The sequence below is a fragment of the Carassius auratus genome, chromosome 14 (assembly GCF_003368295.1).
Source record: "Carassius auratus strain Wakin chromosome 14, ASM336829v1, whole genome shotgun sequence".
Taxonomy (NCBI): Eukaryota; Metazoa; Chordata; class Actinopteri; order Cypriniformes; family Cyprinidae; genus Carassius; species Carassius auratus.
The window spans coordinates 6,421,374-6,446,496 of NC_039256.1; the positions used below are offsets into that span (position 1 = coordinate 6,421,374).

Consider the following 25,123-nt stretch of genomic DNA (forward strand, 5'->3'; position numbering starts at 1 on the left):
TGGCTATTTCTTAAAAAAATGTTGAATAAAATTGAATAAAAAAAAGTATCTTTCTCTGTCTCTTACTCTCTCAGTGTTGGAACATGTCAAGGTCAGGCCTATTTATCTGCTATGTAATTGTTTGGTATTTTTCTGTAATGTTTAAGAATATCCTGTACAATTTCATTGTCTTTTGTTTTACATTTTGATACATGTTAGTTTGCCCACTTATTTTTTGGTTTAGTTTAGTTTAGTTTTATCGATAACACTCTTTATTAGTTTATTGCTTTTATCTGTAGCTTACATTTTAGGTAGTTTTGTGTAAAATGTCTGTAATAATTATAATCATCATCATTATTATAACTGTTACTATTTAATATTAGATGTTATTTATTTACAAAAAAGTAGTCACTTCAGATATCTGTAACTTCAGGCACCTTCTTTTGCTGTGTGTGGCACCGTTTCACCAGTGATTACAGATAATAAATCTGAAAGAACTAATGGCACTAATCATCAGCCTTGTATGCTAACATTAGCCTTAGCATTGACGTTGGAACCCCACAAGTGGCTAACAGTAACTTTCCTTGAAATGCTATGTGATGCACGTGCCGGCCGTCCCTGGAGTCTCTGTGCGGTGTGTATGGGGTGGGCGCAGTGCCAGCAGGTGTGATTGGATTGTCCCCTCACATCAGTGTGAACAGGCATCCTCATCATGTGTGTGTGTGTGTGTGTGTGCCAGGGGAGCTGTACGCCATCTGCCGCCCTCCTGCAGTCAGATACCCGGCCTTCATGCCTTCAGCTATATGTGCTCCACTAGTTCCACAAAGATCACTTCAGACTATAAATACCATACACTCTGCTTTCCCATGACATCTATAAGAAGCACAACTATTGTTGTTGTTGTGGAGGTGGTGAGAACATCAGAGCAATTCATATGTTTCATAGGCTATTATCTAACATAAAATGAACCTGGCATGAAAATAGGCCAGTTCGACAATGAAAAGAAAAGTAGTCTAGTTCTTTTTAAAAGAAATGATTATTATTACTCAGCAAGGATGCAATTAATTAATCGGGAAAAAAAAAATGTTGAACACAACATTTTCCACAAAAATAGGAAGCAGCACAAATGTTTTCAGCTTTGAATTTTCTTGAGCAAAAAATCAGCATATTAGAATGATTTATTAATCATGTGACACCGATGACTGAAATAAAGATGCTGAAAAATCAGCTTTACCTTCACAGGAGTAAATTACTCTTTAAGATATACTCAGATATGTTATTTACATTCACATTACATTATTTATATACATTATGATATATATGTAACCCTGGACTATATGTATGAATCTCAATCTTATTTAATGTTGCCAGAAAACGAAACGTGTAAGTAAATTTTTGGTAATGGTTAAAACAATAAAATGTATGACAGACAAAATGTATACTATAATTTATTTAACATGCACTGTAAGAAAGATTTTTTTTTTTTTTGTGAAAATGGATAATGTCCTGGCATAACATTACCAGTACAATTACTGTTAGATTTATGGAGATTCATGAATAAATTTACACTAAAATACAACACAATTCAATACGTAATTCATAACATGGGTAAAACACCTGCAAAAAAAAAAAAAAAAAAAAAATCTATGTCAATGTAATGTAAAATCCCATCATATTAACACAGCACACTTGGGATGCATTTTTACAGACATTTTTAGAGTGTGAGGCAGATGATCAACATTTTCTGAAAAGCAAGCACCATTGTTTTGTAAAAAAAAAAAAAAAAAAAAAACGGAAGTACTACATGTTCATGTCCATCTCAGAGGAGACATCCTTAATATAACGTCCCTCGATGTCCTTTGCTGTGGCTCCTGTAGAAGCTGATCTTGACATGTATGGGTGACCTTGGCTGTTTTCCTTGCTGTGGGTTTGTTTGGATGGCTCTGCGTGAGGCCTGCACATGTCTGTATTTGTACTTGTCTGCTCAAGTCAGGTAGCAAATGTGTCTGCCGGCATTATGTTAAAGCTGGTCATGGCAAAGGCCAAGGCAGAGTGAGGTTGCTGGACTATACAGCAGCTTTAACCTTTTCAAGAGCTATTACACAGAAAGCAGGATCCCACTCAAATCTCTAAGGATCTTACTTGTGGGGGAGGAATCCAGCCGAAGGGGTGTCCTTATTTATTTTATTGCAAGCTGGTGTGTAATAAATGTAAGTCTGCACGTGCAAATTTAAGTCTTCTTTTAGGAAGCTTATCCAATATTTGGTCTGGTATCGATTTCCGGTGTGTTTGAGCAAAGCCAGTCGTGTGTGTTCAAGTCTCCATGTGTACGCATTCAGCATCTGGTTTCTTTGTGCACGTGTAAACGTGCATCTGGATTCTCCCATGCTGTGGATGAACCTTGTATCCACCTATGTGGTATGATTAAACTAAGGGCTGATAATGAACATCAAACCGGGTGTGATGGAGCTGGTTTGATCTGTGTCCGTGTTTAGGAAATAGAGATGAGTTCGTCTTCTTATTCCAGACACACGCTTACTCCCTTTAATCTCAGAGCGCACAGGAGATCTTCACTGTCTTTAACAAGCTCGTTCCTGCTGATAAACAGAAATTAATCAAAGATAATGTTGTCTATGGGAGGGCTTTTGAAACAAACCTGGCGGTGGCTAGAGGTGGGCTGTAATGGTCAGTGGTGGAATCCTAATTGCAGCACTTTTCAAACATACTGCTTTAATATGTGTTTGAACACTCAAATGCGGTATTATAAAACTGAAAGTTGCCATCGGGGATGAATTTAATTTAATTTAATTAAATTTAATTTAATTTAATTTAATTTAATTTAATTTAATTTGCTATCCTTTTCATAAAAGCAGGTTCTATTTAATATATAACAAAATCATTTTTAGGTGTTCAATTACACATAAAGGGAGTATGTTGTTTTTTAAAGCAATACTTTTATATATAATAATAAAAAATGATTCAAACAAAACAAAACAAACAAATGGATTACAGTTTATTTTAATATGATGATATATATTTTAATTGTTCTTTTGTTTTTTGGTTTGTTTTTTCATTATTTGTTTTAAGAATTTTATAAAAGTAATCAGACACAAGGTTTAACTGTAATCCAAATTAATATTTATATTTAATATAAAAACAGGGATGAAATTGAGAATAGCTGTATTTTGTGTACAAATAAAAGGGGGGGAAATAATGATTTTCTTTTCTGGGTTATAATTTGATTTTCAATCAATTTAATAGTACAGAAGGTCAATTAAAATTATGTTGTTGTTTAATTTGAGATATTACATTTACTCAAAACAGTCACCTTTTCCAGACGAAATTAATGAACAGATATGGAATTGATTTTGATTTCATTTATATTTATTGTGTATTTATTTATTTATTTGTTTTAGCTGACTTGTTTTCTGTTTTCAGATTATTTATTCGTTTATTTATTTTATGTTTTTTATCAGAATTAAAGCTCTTAAAATTAAATGGGGAGTCTAGGGGGTTGGATTAAAAACTATCAATTAATGTGCATTATATTTGTTTTAAAACAAAATAAATGCATGTTATATTAGATATAGGTTTCACAACAACTAATCGGTAGCGGATAATCTTGCAAACATTACATCATAATTTGAGATGCTGAAAAAGAGATGTTAAAGCAAAGCATATTACATCCCTGGGCTCCCGTACCTTATTGTTTAGATAATTCACAAATGTATCTCATAATTCATCACTTCTACTGCTGCCCACATTAATTTTCTCTTGTTTTTACCCATATAGCACATTATCACCTACAATGCATTAATGAGGCATTACTGGCAGGTGAGGAGATGAAGGCAGCATGTAGGAAAGAAGGGCTGAGTTTTAGGACGAGTAAAGCCCAGCCTTTCACATACAGCCAGAAACAAATGGTGCCAATTAGTCCCGACTGCCTCACACACATAGAGGGAGGCCACGCGTCTCTGAAGGCGCAAGACTCTCTGTATGTGTTTCCCCATGATGCCTGTCCCTAACACTCCAGATGACAGCGGGCTCCAGAGTCCACCTGATACCTGTTGCCGTGGTAATAATGACCCTGTGAAGACGTGTAATTAAGTAATAAAGCTGGCTGGAAAAATGATGTGCATTGGCTGCCATGCAGTACCTTCCTGTTAGCTGTTACCAGTGTTTTTTTTTTTGTTTTTTTTTATGATTAAAAATCATGAGAGTCTCCAATAGTAACACCATTCAGTTTGCTACCTAATTACTTTGTGACTCAAGGCCAGCATATCTGATTGTTACACGTTGTTTGGGGTCAGGTAGAGGGCCAACACATTCACATAAGGAACTTGTACACACTTTAAAGGGATTGTTCATCCAAAAATAAAAATTATGTCATTAATAACTTACCCTCATGTCGTTCCAAACCCGTAAGACCTCCGTTCATCTTCAGAACACAGTTTACGATATTTTAGATTTAGTCCGAGAGCTCTCAGTCCCTCCATTGAAGCTGTGTGTGTGGTATACTGCCCATGTCCAGAAAGGTAAGAAAAACATCTTCAAAGTAGTCCATGTGACATCAGAGGTCAGTTAGAATATTTTGAAACATCAAAAATACATTTTGGTCCAAAAATAGCAAAAACTACGACTTTATTCAGCATTGTCTTCTCTTCCGTGTCTGTTGTGAAAGAGAGTTCAAAACAAAGCAGTTTGTGATATCCGGTTTGCGAACGAATCATTCGATGTAACCGGACCTTATTTTAACAGTTCACCAAATTGAATTGAATCGTTTTAAACGGTTTGCGTCTCCAATACGCATTAATCCACAAATGACTTGCGTGTTAACTTATTTAATGTGGCTGACACTCCCTCTGAGTTCAAACAAACCAATATCCCGGAGTAATTCATTTACTCAAACAGTACACTGACTGAACTGCTGTGAAGAGAGAACTGAAGATGAACACCGAGCCGAGCCAGATAAAAAATGAAACATTGAACCGGTTGCATCGGTATGCATATATATGCATATTTATCACATATAGGCAAAATTGAGGTGCATATATGTGCATAGGAAATGCATCAAAATATTCTGAGTGCCCGCTCTCAGGGATCGGAATCTCGCTCCGGTGCTACTTCTCCCTGGGGAGTGGGCTCGGCGATTCATCTATTTTCTTCCGAGGGGGTTGATGTGGAGAACGTCGCTGAGGATTCGCCCCCGTATGAGGAGCTTTTGGAGGTGGTTACTCGTGCAGTGGCCAAGTTAAACATCGATTGTCCCGCTGAAAAAAAGGCTGAACCGCAGAAAAGAAAACCTGATGAGCGTTTTCTGCAAACTAAGCCCCCACCGAGGTGTGTAAATTGTGGGAAAAATCCTTCTCGGCCCGCCTCTTCGTCCCCGTTTCTGATCACAACGGCAACGTAGCGGGAATGAATGAGCCGGTTATAAGGCGATGCCCCAGGTTAAACAGACACTCGCGAGCTATCTGTCTTCCGGCGCGGCATCATCATTAAAGGCTCCGGTGCTGCCCTCCAAGCTGCTGTGCACAACATCAGCGCTGGTGGGCAAGGGGTACTCTGCAGCGGGTTAGGCTGGTGTGTGTCTGCACACCATGGCGTGTTACAGGCGTACCAAGCCGATCTGCTGAAAGATTTAAATGAGCAAGAGCACGTGAGATCTGAGGATATCACGGAGGTCAAGAGGACAGCTGATTTGTCTCAGCAATGGTAGCAATGAGACATTTGGGTATGTCTCATTGGCCTGCTTGTGTCCTCGGGCCTGTTCGGCGACGCTGTTAATTCTGTCGTCTGGGGTGTACTGGTTACACCGCATTACACGGCATCCGTCTCGCCTCAGTGCCATCAGGAGATCGTTCTGCTAACCCTGCTGGAGTTCTAGGGCGCAGCAGTCTCCCGCCCAGTTACCACCCAGAAAAGTAGCAGTGTTGAGTGGCTCACTGCTTCCGCGGAGGTCTCTACAACAGTTAGTTCAGTTGTCTTCTGCCGGTATGCCATTACATGGCACTGAGCTAGGTGTTCTGATTACACCAGCGGTCTGTCTCGAGAGACTGACTCCCTTAGTAGATCCACCAAGGAGGTCTGCACTCACCCCGTTTATACAAACTAGAGTACCAGATCCTTGTGTGGGCCCAGGACAAATTCCTCTTGCTCAGAGCAGTTCACATTCATCCAGCTTAACTGGGGCTGGACGCCATGGTCCATTATCGGACCTGATTTCCTTCCTAGACGGCTCTCCCTGGGAGATTCCCGTCAGGAGGGATCTCCTCTCACAGGCGGAGGGCACCATAGTCCACCCCCACCCGGAGCTGTGGAAGTTATGGGTGTGGCCCCTGAGGGGGCACAACTTGTAGCCTCCGGTCTCTCAACGGAGGTTGTTGAGACCATCCTCCAAATCCAGAGCTCCCTCAATGAGGAAACTGTACGCCTTGAGGTGGAAACTTTTCACTTCTTGGTGCGGGGACCGCTAGCTCGACCCAGTTAACTGCCCGATTGGTACAGTGCTGGAGTTCCTACAGGCCTGTTTCTCCACAGGGACATCACACTGGAGGCGTTCCCCAAAACGTTCTCGACGCAGCATCTCGTTCCTTCGAGGAACAGGGGTTACATACGTAACCTTAGATGATTTTCAGCATTATTAATCCAGTCTTCAGTATAACAAGATTATTCAGGAAAAGCAATTAGATAAATGATAATAATAACTTTAAAAACCATCTAGTCATCTAGGCCTGAAAAGTTATTGCATAATGTTAGCCAGTAGGCAAATAGCTTTTTCAACATTTCAGCAATCTTATATTCAGATAAATATATCATCTTATTAAAAAAAAGATATTCATTCATTCAGTTTGGCTGTGAATATTGTTTTGTGTTTAACATGACTAAATTTTTTTATATTATATTTGGCTCATTGTTGACTGGTCTGAGAGAGATAAATGGCAGTGCTGTTGATCAGCCTTTTGTGAAATGCTAAGAGTGTTGATGGTATAAATGCTAGTTTGTTGTTGCCGCCAGATAAGCGTATTAACATCCCAAGAGGCTCTGGTATTTAGTAAATCACAAATCTGATTATTTTTATATTTTAAAAAATTACCAGTACTTTCTCTCCCGCCACCAATCAGCCTGTGGTCAGTAATAATATCTTCTGGAATGTTAAAAGAAACTGGTCAATGCTAATATTATCTGCTGAAAACAGATTAGCATGGAGGACTGCATATTATATTTAATATGGCGCATATTGAAATGCATGGGGTGATCTGGCTATATTTGAGCCAACTATTAGTTGAGATTCACACTATGATGAAAATCTCTTGCTTCTAAAGTGTTGCTTTTAATCTTTAATCTGTGACATTAAAGAAGTACTGCATATCCTCAGGCAAGCTGTAAAATAAATAACAATGTGTATCTACATAGCAGATATTTCATTTTGCTCATTTTCAAATGTCAAAGCACGCCTCCTGTATGACGTCTTCATTTGTATGATATAAATGTCCAGGCTAAATATATAACCCAATGCACAAGTGGAATTTCAAATGTCAGTATATTCACGGGTAAACTAATGAGACAGTGTTTAGTTCTGCTGTTAAGAGAGAGAGAGAGAGAGAGAGAGAGAGAGAGAGAGAGAGAGAGAGAGAGAGAGAGAGAGAGAGAGAGAGAGAGAGAGAGATGTGTGTTTAGCTGGTTGTTGCTGGTTATTTTTTCGATAACTTGTTAGTTATAGTGAATCTCAAAATCTCCAAGCGCAGAGAACAGAGATGTGTCTCAGTGTTTCTAATAAGGATTTCTCATGTGCAGATGTTTTTTTTTTTTTTTTTTTTTTTTTTTTTTTTTTTCAGTTAACATTTATAACGGTGAAGCAAACATATATTTATTTCTAGACCAACATTTTGCTACATAAGATGTTAATTGTGTTTTTGTGGATTACTATGATGTTTTTATCAGCTGTTTAGTCTCATTTTGACGGCACCCATTGACTGCAGAGTATCCACTGGTCACTGTCACTGAGCTTCATTTACGAGACCTGCCCAGAATTCATTTTTGTGTGGTTCATAAAACCATTCATATGCTAAATGTATTTGTATTCCTGCATTATAAATCATCCCTGCAGGCTTTACCAATGAAAATAAATTATGTAAATAAATAAATAGTCATAGTTACATTTATAACACACAATGGAGGCTGCATGTACTCCAGTGAGCATTTCTCAGGGTAGGTTTATTTTTGAAAATCAATTTCTGGCAAGTATGCTTTATTAGGTCTATTGAACTTTTCATACCATTATTTCCCAGAACAGTTACAGTTCATTAAACACACATTGACCTTCTGTGATACCATAGCTCAATAGCATGTCACAGTGGGTAAAAGTGCCTTAGCATACTATATAAGCTTTTCAACACCTAATGTAAAAATAACACAATTCAAGAAGCATGTTACTAAATGTTTTTGTTTCTCTGTTTTTTTTTTTCCATGGGATTGACATCACAAAGTAACCAGGATGTTCCTCAAGCTTCAGTCTGGATTCAGAACACCTGAGAAGAGATGATGCCAACCCCTCAGAGGACCTCAGATGATGCCAACCCTGAAACAACATACAGAACTACCAAATTTTGCTACAAGTTTGATTGCACAATATAATAATTTTGATTATGTCTTTAAATGATTTTTCCGTACATTTACAAAAAAAATTACTTCATTGAGAGCACAGTCTCCTATTGTCTCCTATTATGTCATTTTGAAGAGAACTGTTGTTGGTTTTATTATATGAAAATATGTTGTTGGCTGCCATTATAGCTACATATGTATGTTGTTTGTTATAAGCACATTTTGTTCCAAAAGCAATTCCTATATTATATAATCTCTATATTTAAAAACAAGTACAGTACAAAGGATTGCCTTGAAGTCTTTTATAGTAATTGCCTACATTCACAATAAACATCCAAGGTCCTGTTAAAATGCCATGTGCACAGTTCCTGTATGAGCCCATACTGCTGTAATCCACTGAAAGTGTAGAACACAACACTCTTTTGGCTGAAGTCCAAGGTAGTTGTTAAATCAATACTCCTTTGAAAATGTTTTTTTCCTCCTCTTTAGCTTCTTAAGGATTTCTAGCTCATAAATAATGATTTTGCTGCTAGACATAAGTGATTTCAATTGATCTTCTAATGAATTTCCAGCAGAAGGCGAATACTACTGCATAATTGATAATAATGCTGAATGAAAGCTCACATTTGAGAAAGGAAGATGGCTTCTGGCGAAATATTGTTATGGAAAACTGCTAACGCACAGGGAATGCAAACTTTGTTCATTCTGTAGGCATTCATAAATGTTTTAATACTGTTATTCTCATCATATAGATGGAGCTTCCTGAAAATCTCAATTGCCGTATGAGGTTCTGTATATGAAGCGGGATTTATGCATATTTTCCCCTCATCCATGGGATCAAAGCATAGACTGGGGTCAAGGGGTATGGTTTATTAGTCCGTGCACCCCTCTGCTTCTTATCAATCTATTTTAGATTACATATGCAAACACAGCAGCAAATATCTCACTACAACACTAATGCAATTGCGGCGACAACTATTTTCTTTCAGCTTCCTTTTTAATATCACAAAATGTCTTCACTTGCTTAATACCTGTGGCTTCCAGAAGAAAAGACTCGGGCAAAATGAAAGTAGAGATGATTTCTTTATTTGATTCCACTTTGATTCACACAAGATGTTATTCGGTTATCTTTGGCGATGCTGGAAGGAAAGCAAAAAGGCAGATTCTCTGTGCAGCAATGGAAGTGAAAAGACACCTCGGTGGCTGTAGGATTCAAGGGCATGCTTTTCATTACATCCTCTTTATTTGATACATACAACAGTCTGTTTGTGAGGAAGACGGCAAGATTAATGCAGATAGAATTCAGTCGCAGAACGACGCTGACGGCTGTAAAAACCAAACATATACATAAGAAAATCTAGTTATTGTTCACCTTCAATGTTTCACTCTAATCCAATTTTATATTCACCCAATGCCTGTTTTATTGTGGTGCTGAGTGAAATATATCACAAAAGTTGAAAAAGCTGTATGTGTGTCACTTGAGGCGAATGATCACCCATTTTGGTTTTGAATATTCAGCTATTCTCAGAAATCCTTCATGGCTACGCTAAAAACAGATTTTCTACAGTGGCTTAGAGTGCAGCGATAACACGGAAGAGTGACGGTAACCTTGAAGAGTCCACTGAGAGTTTAGAGAAAGTCACTGAAACACAAGGCATTGTGGGAATGCCGAGCGGAGGCATTCAGCCAATTAGAGGCAAGACTGTCCTCGGGCAGCCCAGACCCAATCCCCATCCCTTAGGGATCTCTCTCTCTATCTCTCTTCTCTCTTTGCTCAATCTCTCTCTGCCTCAGTCCCTCTCCCTCCCTTGACTCTTTCCATCTTCTTCCTATTCCAATGCGGTTTGGCTTTTAGTCTTAAACTCTATTAACTCTGACTTATTTTATGCCTGTTCTTTACAACAGAGAGGCACAGATTGAGAGGGGTCAATCAGAGTTGAGCCCATAAGACTGGGAAGAAGAAACTTTTTTTCGATTACTATTTCAATTGAAAGGTCTTTGTGGAAAGGAGTTTCTCTTTGAAATGGTGATTCAGTGGCCTCTGTGGACCTGGAGTTATTGGACCCGCGGAACATTATTGAAAATTGCACGGAATCTTTAAAATCCTCTTGCAGGATGTGGCACGTAGGGTTATGAGTGTAAGAGAGGCATTGGTGTTAAGGAAAAATACACCAGCATAGGGAATGTTCAGACACATATCGTATTCCACAGTGACAATGACTTAACTGAATTTATCAGTGACAGTAGAGCAGTCTTGTGAATGAACAGCAAAAAAAAAAAAAAAAAAAAAAAAAAAATTTATCAAAATGCCACAAAAGTCATTCGTGGCATTGTGTACTCCTTTTTTTAATAGAATATTTGGGTAAATGCTACTGTTAAGTTATACAAATCAGGTTGTATTCTAGTTTTTATTTATTTTTATTAAAATGTATACAACCACTTAAAATTAAGGAGCATAATTATTGCATATATGGCTTATTTCTATTTATACAGCATAAATATTACTATGCACAGGAATACATTTTATTTTTAAAGGCGTAAACGGAAACAATGTGTTATGTGTTTAAATTGTGTTGTTTAAATATTACTATTTATAACATTAAATTTCACTTTGGTGAGAATAAAAATATTAAAGACATAAGATATTTCTACTACTACTAATTATCTTAGCGACACCCAAACTTTAATCAGTAGTGTATGTTTGATATGTTTACTGTCATTGTACATTCAATCAAAAACCTGATTATCTGAATAATTAGATGTACACAAAAGAAGCTATTTTGATAAATGTATGTTTTTTTAGACCATATAATGGTAGTCAATGGTTACAAAAACTATTTGGTTCCTACTGATTTTCAAAACCCAAAAGTCACACAGAAGAGGAAAAGAAATACAGAGTGACACGAGGGTGAGTGAATAATGAATTAAGTAGCTTCAGTTGATATAGATATGTTCCTTTTGCTTGCTTTCTTATAGAGTTGAACTGCCTTGGCAAGCTAATAAATAGCTTTCCCAACAACATTTATGTTTCTTGGAGAGACATTATCAATTAATGCCTTCACATACTTCTCCATGGACAGAAAAACAAAAACAAAGGTTTTCTTTCTCCTTCCAAAGCCCTGTCTTCCTCCATGACTTGTGGCACACTGGAGCAGGATTTTCTTACTGAAATAAAGAAGAAAAATGCTTGATTGTGAACAACAGAGTTTGTCATCTCATGTGCTGTAGCCTTTAGTATCATTTTTAAACAACAGTAATAAGCAAATTTCTTGAACACAGTATGTAGTAATGCATCACTCAGAAAGTAATTGAACTCACTATGTATAACTTACATACAGAATCTTACTCGAAGTGAACAACATGGGGGTGTGTTTCTGTGTCAGTATGTGTTTATATGCAGAGGTGACTTATGTGTTGCTTGTGCAAGCAGAACTCATGTTGTAGAAAACATTTTGTCCTACTCTCCGTTGATGGAGAGCAGGGAGGATGTTTGGCCCTGCAGCACCAATCATTCTGCTCCAGTAGCACGGGGCTCCATGCAATTTGTGATAAGATCAAGCAGAGGGGACTTCTTTTGAATTCGGTTTGATGGTGGACCACCTCCGGGCAGATCAACACATAAACAACCAGTGATATAGACCCTCATAGGCCCTGCACTTCAATGACAGCTTCGCTCTCTCTTTTTCGCAGGTTATAGGCAACAATCCCGACCTCTTGTATTGCAAGGCTTGCAAAAATAAAATAAAATAAAAAAGTGTGAAAGAAAAGTCATATTTTCAAACCGAACAGGTGTCTGAATAACCTTTCATTGCTTGTCTGTTCTCAGGAAGCTCTCAAGGCTTTCAGATTTATTGCCTTTGCTTTCTGTCCCTATTTGTACATTTTGTTCTTATGGTTTTGGGGTCTTTTCATCGGTCTGGTGAAGTGTTTATTCGTGCGCTGCAGACTGGCAGAACACAATAACACAGCGCGCATCATATAGTTGGAGCAGCCAGTATCTGTTAGGCTAGACTACTGAATAATACCCATAATGGACTTGTTGTATAAGCTGAACGATATGGTGCGAGGTCGTCTGAAGGCTGGCTCATGCATTTCCATCTGCAGACGTGGGCATTCAAACTGATCCGACTGCAAATATAAAACACTGGTAAGCATAGTAGTTGGACGAACATGAGGAAGTCCAGTAGATTTCTAGTGTAAGGAAGAATTTGACTGTCCTTATCAATTAAAGGGAATAAGTTGGAACATGCACACCCTTGTGAAAAATAACTACACTTTAGCATACTTTTAAAAAGAGTACTTACTTCAACAATCAGAGGTGTCTCTAGTCTTTCATCATTAATGGAGCACAGAAATAATGTACCCATATTTATATATATATATATATATATATATATATATATATATATATATATATATATATATATATATATATATATATATATATATATATATATATATATTAATACTATTATGGAAATTGATATAAAATGTCAGAACAGAATTAATTCACAAGCTCCATCTGCTGTAAAGAGCTGCTTAATTGTTGGAAAATTATTTGCAAGTTATATATATATATATATATATATATATATATATATATATATATATATATATATATATATATATATATATACTTTTACAATTTAAAATACACTACAAATGTACATTCAATACAAAATTTTTTACAAGGGCATCCTCTCTTCTGTTGAACTGTTTTTGGCGGAGCAAGCAGGGACAGATGCCACATGGCCCGGCAATCTGAATATGTGCTATAAAGCAACAGCTGGATCACGGTGCCCTTAGGATTTGACACTAACCTTGAAAGATATTCCTTACTTTACTAAAGTCTCCTTCTGTACGGTAGCTTGTTGGTGATCGCCCAGAAACTGCATCTGCACAGCAGCGCACATCAAAACACCACAGCGGTAGCAAAGCAGCAGACCAGACTGTGGGTTTGGCAAGGCCTTTCTGACCAACTCACTTCAGCCCGCCTTTTATCCAGCCGTTTACTGTAAACACACAAACAGAGCGGAGCTCAGCTTCAGTGGGAATGGGTAATGATGCTGGTGTGTGTATGGACTGCTGTCAGTGGTGAGCGGCAGATTGCACAGCATAGCCAAAGGATCCTCATAGGAACCACTGCTCAGATCTTAGGCCCTAATGCCTCATACTGGACCATAAAGCTTGCGAAGGAATGCCAAGCAGCCTCTGCAGAGAGCTATTCTGGAGAAAACCGAATCGTGTTTATGCAGGCATGCTGTGTTGAGCTGTATCGACTTATCTATTTATATAAACAACATTTCTGGGAGTCAACTGTGAAGGAGTTTATAGTCAGCAATAACAGAACACGATTTCTTGACTTTCTGCTGCATCTGCTTTTGGTATGTAAGGGACAGTTTACAATCAGCAGGTCATTATAAACCAAAATAAACCCCAAGTTACCATCAGTGCTTAAATACTAAGTGCAGGTTATCATTTGTTATCAGCTGTAATTGCTGTCAAATGAAGTGCCTCTTTTTGGAAAAACTATAAATGTTGCTTTGGCAACTAACTAAAATTCCAAAAACAGAAATAATCAAGAAAGAAAGAAAGAAATATTTTTATATAAATATATAAAAAAGAATATAATTGAAATAAAAGCACACAAAACCTAAATTTAAATTAAAAAAAAAAAAAAAAAAAAAAATACAACTATTAATACATACTAAAATAGAGCATAAGTATTACATAAATTAAATGAACACTGGTAAATCATAAAGCACATTTAGTGGATCATTATAAACCCTCAATGTCAAGAAGAGGGGTACTATCTGAAGGGGTTTGCTTGATTGTTCATTTGCTTAACATTATCCTGCTTATTACAAAGCTACTTAAATAAATAAACAAACAAACATTAAATATTGTGTTAAGTAAATTAGTTTAATACATGAGCAAAAAATGCTACAAGAGACAAGGAAATAGCACAGCTTTGCAAAAGTATAGTTATGGGGCAATTATGCTAAAACATTTGACTGCAGAATACCACGACTGTCCAATGAGAATTAAGCATTCAGGAGAACCGTGTAATTAGCATGCATAATGACTACAGTAAATACCTGAAATCAAGTCATGATTTTTAATAAAAACAGTCTGTGTATCTGTGTAATTCAGTTTTGATTCAGATATTGAGGTGAGCTAGATTGAGGTGGTTATAAAAGGAAAAGCTCAGGGGAAATAACAGGCCCAGTGACCGCAGCAAAACACGGAGGCACAGTACAACCCATGCCAGCTTTAAAAATGGACATGAGCTCGGCTGAATATTACACAGCCATAATGAAGCCAAGTGCCCTGAAGTGCATTCTAATCATTTGCTTACTTGTGAGGGTGTAATGAAACAATAACAAAGCTAGTCAGTGCAATAATCCTGCTTATTTATGCATTCAAAAGACACTGAACTGATTGGAACAGCATGAAAACATGGCTTGATATTAACAACGCAATGTGCTAAATATGCTAATCACATGCATGCTGAAAATTTCAGCCTCAAACAATTTGGCAAATGTGTGTTTTGGGGCTACATTGCATTTGAAAATGTTTGTCCTCAGTTTGGATGGCATCGTATAAATACATAGGATGGTAATTCAACAGTGTGTCCTCCATGATTTTGCAGTTCATGTGTCACTGTCCCACATATGGAGCAGAGCAGAGCAGTCTGCTGTCAGTTAGAGAAAATTATCATGTTATCGTGTTAATGACAACTGCAGGCTATTGAACATGACAAAAATAAGGATGTTTATTTAGAGGAATCTACAGAATTTCAGTTAAAGGGTTCATATGATGCGATTTCAAGTTTTCTTTTCTCTGTGGAGTGTTACAAGCTGATTGCGCAAAGATAAGATCCCTGAAGTTGCAAAGACTAAAGTCTCAAACCAAAGAGATGGTTTATCAAAGTTAAGACTCTGCCATGCCCCCTAAACCGGCTCATTCTAAGACGCCCCCATGTCAACATCACTATGTGGAAATATTTGAGTAATGCCACCCAAAACATTCACGCAAAGAAAGAAGGCGTGGTGTCAGTAATGTAGGAATCTTTAAGATTACTTACAACAGAAACAGCAATGCATTTTATGGAAAACCATTTTATGAATCTAGGAGAGGAGGTAATTCTGACTTTGCTACGACAATCTGGCACTTCTGAATCAGATACTGTAAGTATGTTTTGTTATTAGGTTATGTATTTGCTACTGAATATTTAAGTTTTGCGTGTTGCGTGTATATATGCATAAGTCTCGTCAAGAGAGTTTCGCTCTATGTCTATCATAAAAATATAATAATAGTTTTTGTTTGGGAGCTTTTATAAAAATAGAGATATTATCATAAATATCATTCATTCTAAATTTGACTTATAGGCTACAAATAAACATAAACAGACTCAAATTAATAAGCAAGCTATTTTCATAATGCTGAAGCGTTAAAAATAAATAAAATAGAAATAATAAAAATAAATGTATTTCTGTGTGACTAATTTTTAGTCCTGATAAATTAATTCATTATGATCAATGTAGCACATATTCTATATTAAAACATTAATGCTTTTGAATTAAAATAGTTAACAAAGCATGCAAACAAACAGCCACTTTTATCATGTTCGTTTTGTGATCGCTCTAGTTCCAGTGACTTATTTCTTAGTTTTCTGATAACTTCTCTTTGTTGGTGAAATGATGAGGTTGCGTGTAAAGGGCATATTTAAGTGAAGCTTCAGGACCAACATTGAAAACGCTGCACTATTCTGGCCTTTGTGCTATTAGCCCCGCCCCGCCCTGCCCCGCCTGTTTTAAGCCCTGGCTTGCACTGGCCCGACAGTGGAAACGCGGTTACTGTGTCTGTCACGCCACTCTGTTCCCCTTTCGGGCTTGAACTGATGGTAAAACTAAGGACATTATTAAGTGTTTTTACATTTATTATGATAGATGAAGCTCGCGATTATGGAAAGGGAAGTTACATTTCCAATGAGTGCTTGTGGTGTTCAGCCAATCGCAATGCACTGGGTCAGTTGGCCAATCAGAGCAGACTGCGCTTGTCCGAGGGAGGGACTTTGTAGAAAACAACGAGAGGCGGGGCATAGAAGACCTACTATAATGTACAGTATTTGAAAAATAATGTGCGTTTTGAACATTAAAACATGTCAACATATTCTGTTACACCAAAAACTAAAAAATTGCATCATGACCCCCTTAAGACATTTATTTCAAGCTCTTATCGAGAACACTGAGTGAATTAAGTGTGTATACAGACTAAGGGATCTCAACAACCTCTAAAAGTGTTTGAAAAGAGTTTGTTTCTTCTTGACATGAGGAATCCACAATATGAGGAATCCTACTGTAAACTTATGGATAAGTGGTAGAGCTATTTACAGCTTGTTTGCCTGTAAATTCTCTGTCTTAAGGACCTCAAGTGCATTCAGATGTGTGCTGTTTGCTGTGGAGGGGTGTGCGTGTGGATGGGTTGCAGCCTCAGTCATTTGAAGTTATTTAAGAATTATTGAAGGCAGTTCAGAACAAAAAAAAAAAAAGGTTCAGAATGCACTATATTAAGTCAAAATGGATATAATAACTGTTGTATGAAGCTGAGCATGGCACGAGCTGAGGTGCATGACCCACTTTCTGCTATGAAAAACTAAGAAAAGCAACAGATTGAATGCATGTAATCTTGATATGACATAATTTACTTGCATTAAATGCTGCATTGTAAGCAAGTATAACTTCGTATTTAAGAGTCTTTGATGCAAGCACTTTAAGATCAATTAAGGAAAAAGTGCTGATGTTGCTAATACGGTCAATATGATGTTGGGGGGAAAGACTGGATGCTTGGTACAGTCCTTGAAGGTGTAACTGATGAGATGCCACTGAATCCTGTGTGAAAGTTGGCACAGAGAGAGACTGTATTAATTATTCAAAAAATATGAATATTATTTTATGAATATATGAAATATATTCATATTATTCATATTCAATAACCTAGAAGGAAACCTAAACTCATCCACCACAAATGACCGCAGTGACAGAAATGCTATAGCCACCAACTTTACTTACTTTAGGCTTCAAGTGGCAACATGGACCCCCACCACTGACACAATGGCACGCAAATCCTCTTTTGATATTAAAAACTATTGTCAGGATTTACTAAAGACGCACAATGAAAGACTAGTGATGAAAAGGTGTGTAAACAGTGTCCCTTTCAGACGCAAAACTTATGGGAGGAGATTATTTAAATGAATCACGCAGCATGATTTACTACGGTTTGTGGTAGTCAATTTACTTTGCCTAATTGTGCCATTATTTACCAAAAAAAAAAAAATCACATGACTGTCTGTGTTTACAACCTTTCCTTTTGGCTCCCCAATTTCATGTTTGGATGCATTTCATGACATTTTGGAAACAATGTAGGAAATTATGTATCATTAGGTCTCAGAGATACAAATGCGCTGTTAATACAGATGTTTTTTTTTTTTTTGTTTTTTTTTTTTCATTTCTGAGGTAATTCGATTCATATGATATAGTAGCTTCTTCCTCCATTTTTGCCAGTGGCAGGAAAACAGAGAGATCAGAGTACACATACATATAATATATAAGAGAAGCTTGGCAAGGAGTCAGTTGTCTCTTTACTCATCTTAATGTAATCTTTAATTCTTCAGTGGGTATGTGGTGTGAGAGCTCTTCCTGTGGCTTAAAGAGCAGGTGGATGAGACTGAAACTGTGAAGTTGTATTTTTCCAAGCGGTGACTAATAAGTGATTTGCTAGCTGAAGGAATACGAGTTGACATGTTTGAGATATCAGTCTCCCGCTTATGGCTAGATTGTTATACCCTGTGAGCAGTATTGTGTTCCTGGGATGATTTGTGCCAAGAAAATGATCAAGGTGTTGGTGTATGTAATGTAATATTTGTTGCCAGAAGCAAATAAATAACAGCATACATGATACACTTTCAATTGAACTCACTAAAGAAACACACATAAAAGATGTGCCTACCTTTGTTTATCTCTAAAAAGGCTTCATCATTCTCACCAAACTGTGATTAAACTACTACCCGATCACATTCCCGAGCGATTGTATTGACTCTTTCAGTCTGAGATGAATGTGCAATGCCTGCACAATCTCCCAATTGTAAATTCAGAATATTCCCAAGGAGTCTGCACTCGGGAGGAGGGGGATGTGATCTTGTTCTCAATCTTGGGTTTTAATGCGCATCGGATTCACCAAAAACAAATAAACATAATCCACAAAACCGCCCACCCTCACGCACTCAGACTAATGGGTTCGCATATTTGGCTGTCAAAAGACGAATAAATGAATGTCTTACCTGGACCCAAAAGTGCAAACGGGGAGGTGAGGGGGACGACGACTCTACGTTTCGATGTGCAGTATTCAGCGCAGACATACGGTGAATATAAACACCAGCAAATGGAACAAAATAAAGCAGTGGCGAAAAAAGACCGAGAGAGGGAGAGAGAGACAACTCTGTCTCCCCCTCCCCTTACAGCCTCCTTAATTTCTCTCCATCCCTATGGCACAAAGATAGAAGCACAGCCACAGACAAGCTAATCTCAACTAACCACAGCATCAGCAAGAACTGAACGCAAACGGATGGCAAACAAACTACATTTGATTACAGGGTAATTGCATTCATCTAAACCTACCATAGTGTGAGTATATGTTCAAGTCAGTATGTGTGGGTCGCTGTTTCCCTCTCTCTCTCTCTCTTTCGCTCTGTCTTCCTCTCTGTCTGCTTCGCTCTGGCTGCGTCCAGACATGACTGGGGCTGATTTAGGTCACTGCGTCTGTCTGGTTGAGCTCAGCTTAGCTGCCGCGTCGCTGTTTCTGTTCGCCTCTGCCCTGCCCTCTGGACAAGGACTAAGTCTGGGACCAAAAGCCACCTTAACCCTGGAGTGGAGCGGCAACTTTGGCCAGTCAATGCGAATGGGAATGCAGACAGGCCCAGCGGACTGGACGTCTCGGGTGGGACGAGTTTATGATGGGACGGACCGGTGACGCACTGGAATCCAAGCTTTCATCAGTGACTTGTCTCAGCCTGGGAACCTGGTCCGGTACTTGTAGACGATGCCGTCAGCAGCACCCCAAAAAATCACGATCCGTGCTCGCTTCTCCAAATTTTCTGTCCATAAATGAGACCGACGTTAATTCCAAGTTGTTTGACTCAGAGTTTGTCTTATTTTTTGGGGCTCTACTCTCTTCGAATGCTCTTCCCCGATTAAAATTACCCTTCAACAGCAAAAAGTAAAAGAGCGGCGGTAGTGCTCGTCTCCTCTGCCTCCCCGAAACAAGCCAGTAGACTGCAGCTGTGAGCTCCTGTGCCTCCACTCTAGTCGTCTGGCTGTGCCGCAGTGCGTCTGGGAGAAAAAAAAGTCTCTACGTCTGTAGCCGGAGCACTGCCACTCGCCTAAAACCACTGCCGTGACACAGAAATCAGCTGACTTGTGTCAGCAGTATGATGCGTCACCATTTGCTAAGCAGAAAGGATGCTGGGAAGTTTTTGGTGTGGCGTTTCCCCTGAAAACACAGACTTAACATTCCATTATAATCGACTCGACAGGGGAGTAACAGCGGTACTACTTATTAATAAACAGGAGACTGTATGAGAATGAGAACAGCAGCAATGCATTTTGTTTGGCCCTCACCCACCTTAACTTATGTTTTATTTTTTCCTCCACTTTTTGCTATCCGACTTGCCGCTCTGTCTCCCTTCCAGACTTCCTTGTTGCCGCTCTTTATTTCTGTCTCTCTGTTCCTTGTAAAGTACATACGTGGAATGAGGATGGCTTCTAAGTTTCCCATTTCTGGTACGAAAAGGTTCTCTCATCCTTCAAATATCACATTCTCCTCTGATGGAACAAACAGAGTCAAACACATTAACAAGCTCACATGCCCACCCTTTCCTCATCAGGCTTTTCATTTTTGTGCCATGGCATTCACAGTCTCTTTATTATGGTACCGGTATATCTTTGTAGTCCTTTGTCTGTACTTGACTGTTGTAATTAGCATAAACGTAAAATGTCTTTGTCCTCAAATCCATATGGTTGAGACAGTTAAGGATGAGACACTGGAAAGGCAGACATTAAGTTAGAACATTATTGAACTTCTGGAGTGATCTGCTTCCTCCATCTCCAACACTGATGCCCTGCTTACTGCAATTGTGAATACAATAATAGTTTGGAGTCCATGAGAAACACTTCTGTCTACCTCCTTCTTTCAGTACAACAAAAATATTCAACCAAAAATAAGACTTTAAAGTATATTATATCATTAGAATGTACGTTAAAATAAAACATTTAATTTTAAACGTTAATAATTACATTTTAAATGTGTACTTAACAGTCATAAAAGCATATTCTCTTTAAGTGCACTTAAGTGGCTGTTATTGATGGTTCAGTATATTATCTGCAAGTACAGGGAGTAATGAAATGAATGGGTAGTGGAGCTTATAAGCTTTAAAAAGGACACAAAAACACCATAAAAGTGAACCATACCACACATGTGCTATTATGTATATCCTCTGAGGTCGTCTGATAGCTTTGTTTGAGGAACAGACAAAGATATAAGTAGTTATTCACTGATATTACTTTAACTGCTGCAAACGGATCACTGACTCAGTTTCATTTGTGAACAAATCCTGCAGTTTTGTGATGTAAATTGTAACTGATTCATTGTAAACGGTCAGATGAACAAGAATGAGTCATTCATGAATCCATCATTGTTACTCGTTTCATGCATTCAGAAGTCAGGTATATGTCAACAATTTCATTGAATAGCAACTTTCAATTTGTCATTTTAACTACTTTTATGATAATTTATGGTGCTTTCGCATCCTTTTAGAATTTTTGGATTTATTAACATATGTTGAATATTTCAGTATTTCAATTTGTATTGCATAATGTGTGTGGGTGTGTGTGGATCTGTCTGGTGTAAGATACAACACCTGTTCAGTCAGTTGTTGAGTCCTATTTAGCTCCAACAGACAGGAAAATGGACTTGAGCCTGCCAGCAAACACACACACACACAAACCAAGAGTCAGGTGTCAGCTAAACCACAACCTGACTGGACAAAACCTCCTCTGAAGTACAAGGCTAAACATGCTGTCCCAATAATCACTCAAAACATACTCCACATTTGGTACAAACCTTGAGCAAAAAAAAAAAAAAAATGTTCCAATGTTTCAATGCAAACTGGCCATTCACTCTTCATAACTGAATAAATTTAGCCATTCTTTCTTTCCTCACTTGCTTTGCTGTCCACAACAGTATTTCCCTCTACTGTTATTTAAAAGCCACTCATATTAACGCAGAGGAATCCACTGCTCAAGGTTGCTTGCAAAACATAAACAAGACCTTTCTACGAGTGAAAGCACTCTGTTCATCAAAACACTTTTTGTTCCCTTCAGAACAGCAACAAAACATTTGGTCTGCTATTTAGTTGGGAAAATCATTCTCAGAAGGTTCTGTTGAGGCTGATGTTTGCAACCCCATACACGCTGAAATATTAAAAGAAACATAATTCCTAACAGTTCTGTTAAAAGAAAAGCAAGTAAGTAAGAAAGAAAGAAAAGACACAAGCTCTATTCATAACCTTGAGTAAAACCTCCAGTGTTGACTAAATAAGAGATCAAGTTTAAGCTGCTAGAGAGAAAAGTAAATGGAAAAAAAAAAGAAACGAAAAAACAACAGCAATTAATTCTCAAATCACATTTAAATCCTTTGATAAATCTCACCATATATATATATATATATGAAAATTTAATTTTCATGAAAATTTATCAAGATAGCACAATGTAAAAAAAAATATATATAATAATAAAAAAAAATTCTAAAGGCCCTAATAAGTTATGCTGCTTTCCTTTCATGTCATGTCTTTTTTTCTTTTCTTTCTTTTTTTTTTTTAAGAGAGAAATACAACTCTTGACAGGTTTCACGATTCAACCACTTAATAAATAACATGTAGCTGAGAATAAAAGGATGAACTGTGATACTGGTGTCATGTCGGTTGGTCTTTAATTAGCATCACTTCAGTTTATAGTCCAACGGTTGGTAAAACTTTAAACAAATGAGCATGATTATATCACACCTGGAATCTTTCCAACAAATACTGCTCTGTTTTCCTACGGCCTCTTTATTGAGCAAATATATCTGCTCAAATTTAACATGAAATTACTTTTGAGAATAGTTATGCTGATGAAGTGATGTTATCGAGATAAACGTTACTGTTCTCAGAAGCTCTTGCACTGGGAAACGGCAGAAACGCTTGAAACCTGAAAAAGGGGGCGTGTCTTTGGCCGCCGTTCCTGATTTATTGCAGCAATGGGGAAGTAAAGTGGTGTGAAAGATAAGCGATCTGCCATTCACTCCATTCACTCGTGTCCTTACCTCTGTGTTCTGCTGCAGCCCGGGGAAAGAATCTGCTCAGCTGGACAATTAGCTGTAACCATTTTGGCTGGTAGGTGACCTCACCACAAACAAGTTCCCACTAAAGAAAGAGAAACACACTTGGGTGACCGTTTTGCACAAGTTTCGAGGGCGACAGTGAGAACTTAAAGCATTACAGATGGCTAAAAGGAATACCTGCTGGGGTCAGGTTGAACCACAGTTGCATTTCAGTTGAACGAGAGCTCAGCCATCTTACACACACACACACACACACACACACACGTGTTTTCACACACAAAGGCTCCATTGTGTGACGGCAGTGGCACAGAGAGCCTGGAGAAATTAGCCTGGTAATGAGGAAGGCAGCAATGATGGGACAGAAAGAATGTAATGAGTAACTCAGAGGCACCTTCCTCCATGCCTTGTCATAACGGCTCCCAACTACCATCTAACCCACATGTGATCACTGCCTGCACTGTTCTGTGCCCCAGTTCATTTTCCTGGCAACTGCAGGAACAGCTCATTTTCATAAACCCTGCTGGCCGCCTGTCTTCAGAAACCCAAGCCATCAGATTGACATCTATGCAAATCCATTAATATCTGTTTGTGTGTGCGTTTGAGATTGGCTGGCGGATTGATAAGGACGTTCCCGTGTCCTTGTCGACTGTGTAGTTCAGCTCCGCTGGGCTAAGACTGGCGAGATCATGTACTTTCTTGTCTGAATGTGTTTGGAAAGCAAACAGTCAGGATTTCCATGGCAACACTAAGCCAAGCTTGAGGAGTGGGGTTTGGATTGAACACCGTGGTAGTAGGGAGCGAATGAGTGAATTAAGCATGCTGCCGTCGGTCCGCCGTGTTGCCAGATCATTACTAAATCCTCTCCTTTCAGCCTATAAGATCAAGTGCTGTAATTATGAGTGGATTTGTCCATCTTGGATCCTTCTGTTGAAGCTCATTTTTTGATGCCAATTGCACATGATTTTTTTGTCATGTAGGTTTGTGTTCTAAAACAACTCACCATCACACACAAAATTATTGGTTACATTAACAACTGTTTTTATTAAGTTGTATATATTTCCAGAATAGAAAACTGAAAATTGGATAGCGCCAGTCTGAAAATATTTTTTTATAGTTGTTGATATATTTGAGTCTTTTTAAAGGTTTTTATTGAGGTCATTTCTGATATTTTTAATATATCACCCTAAAACATAAAATTCTGTCAACAACAAGAAAATCAACTAATTTTGATAATGCTTTTAGGAATAAAATCTATAAAATCGGGCAAGTAATTTAACCCCTCTGCAAAAACTTTCAGCATATAGATGTGAATAAACCTGTGAAGTTTGATGGATGTAAGTGAAGATTTGTGGCTCTTAAAAACAGGGTTTTTATAGCTACATAAAACTGAAATAAAAATTATAAAAAAAAAATATATAACTACATTATATAACTACAAAAAATGACACGCCAAACACAACAAAATTACTAAAATTGTAATTAAAATTATAATGAAAAAAAAAAAATTAAATATATATATATATATATATATATATATATATATATATATATATATATATATATATATATATATATATATATATATATATATATATAATTATTCAAAATATTAATAAAACCTATAATAGTATCTGAGTGATAGTAAAGTTACACTGTTTGGAGCTCATTTTAAGAAAATGGCCTTTAATGATGCATATACTTATAGGTTTTGAAATCTACAGACACAAATAGATAAAGTGCAATAAAATAAACACCTTAAAGTATGTGTGTAATATATATTCTCTTTTAACTAGTTTCCACTGAAACAACACGTTATGAAAAGCCATATAGCCCAAAACCACAAAATTTACCAGTGCATGGAGAGAAAAAAAATAAGAAGAAGAAAAAGAAAACTTGCCTTTGCTTGTCTTAAACAAAATGCCTATTGATAAAAAGCACCTGTTGTGGTTGTCCAGATTACAAGCAATTGAAAACATGTTAAGGTGGTGAGACAATTTCCAAACTTTACAATCAATTCAAGCAGGCATAAGAACTCACCTTTGACTCACCTGGAGAAAATAGTGGTTTTGTTGCCTATTGCTGGTGTGTAAATAATTGTAAGTGC

At 37.6% G+C, this 25,123-nt stretch overlaps 1 long non-coding RNA gene across 3 annotated transcripts; it reads right to left on the reverse strand.

Moving 5' to 3' along the window:
- Positions 1-13,261: 13,261 nt before the first annotated feature.
- Positions 13,262-24,429, reverse strand: LOC113113478 (uncharacterized). 3 transcript variants are annotated; one of them, XR_003293596.1, is made up of 5 exons: positions 23,197-24,429; positions 23,002-23,101; positions 21,560-21,618; positions 18,926-20,683; positions 13,262-13,595 (listed from the first exon to the last, which is right to left on the reverse strand). It is a non-coding gene; the product is annotated as an uncharacterized LOC113113478 (long non-coding RNA). The 3 variants fall into 3 exon arrangements; XR_003293597.1 differs by having other exon boundaries at positions 19,263-20,683; positions 23,002-24,429; XR_003293595.1 differs by having other exon boundaries at positions 23,002-24,429.
- Between the last annotated feature and the right edge of the window lie 694 nt (positions 24,430-25,123).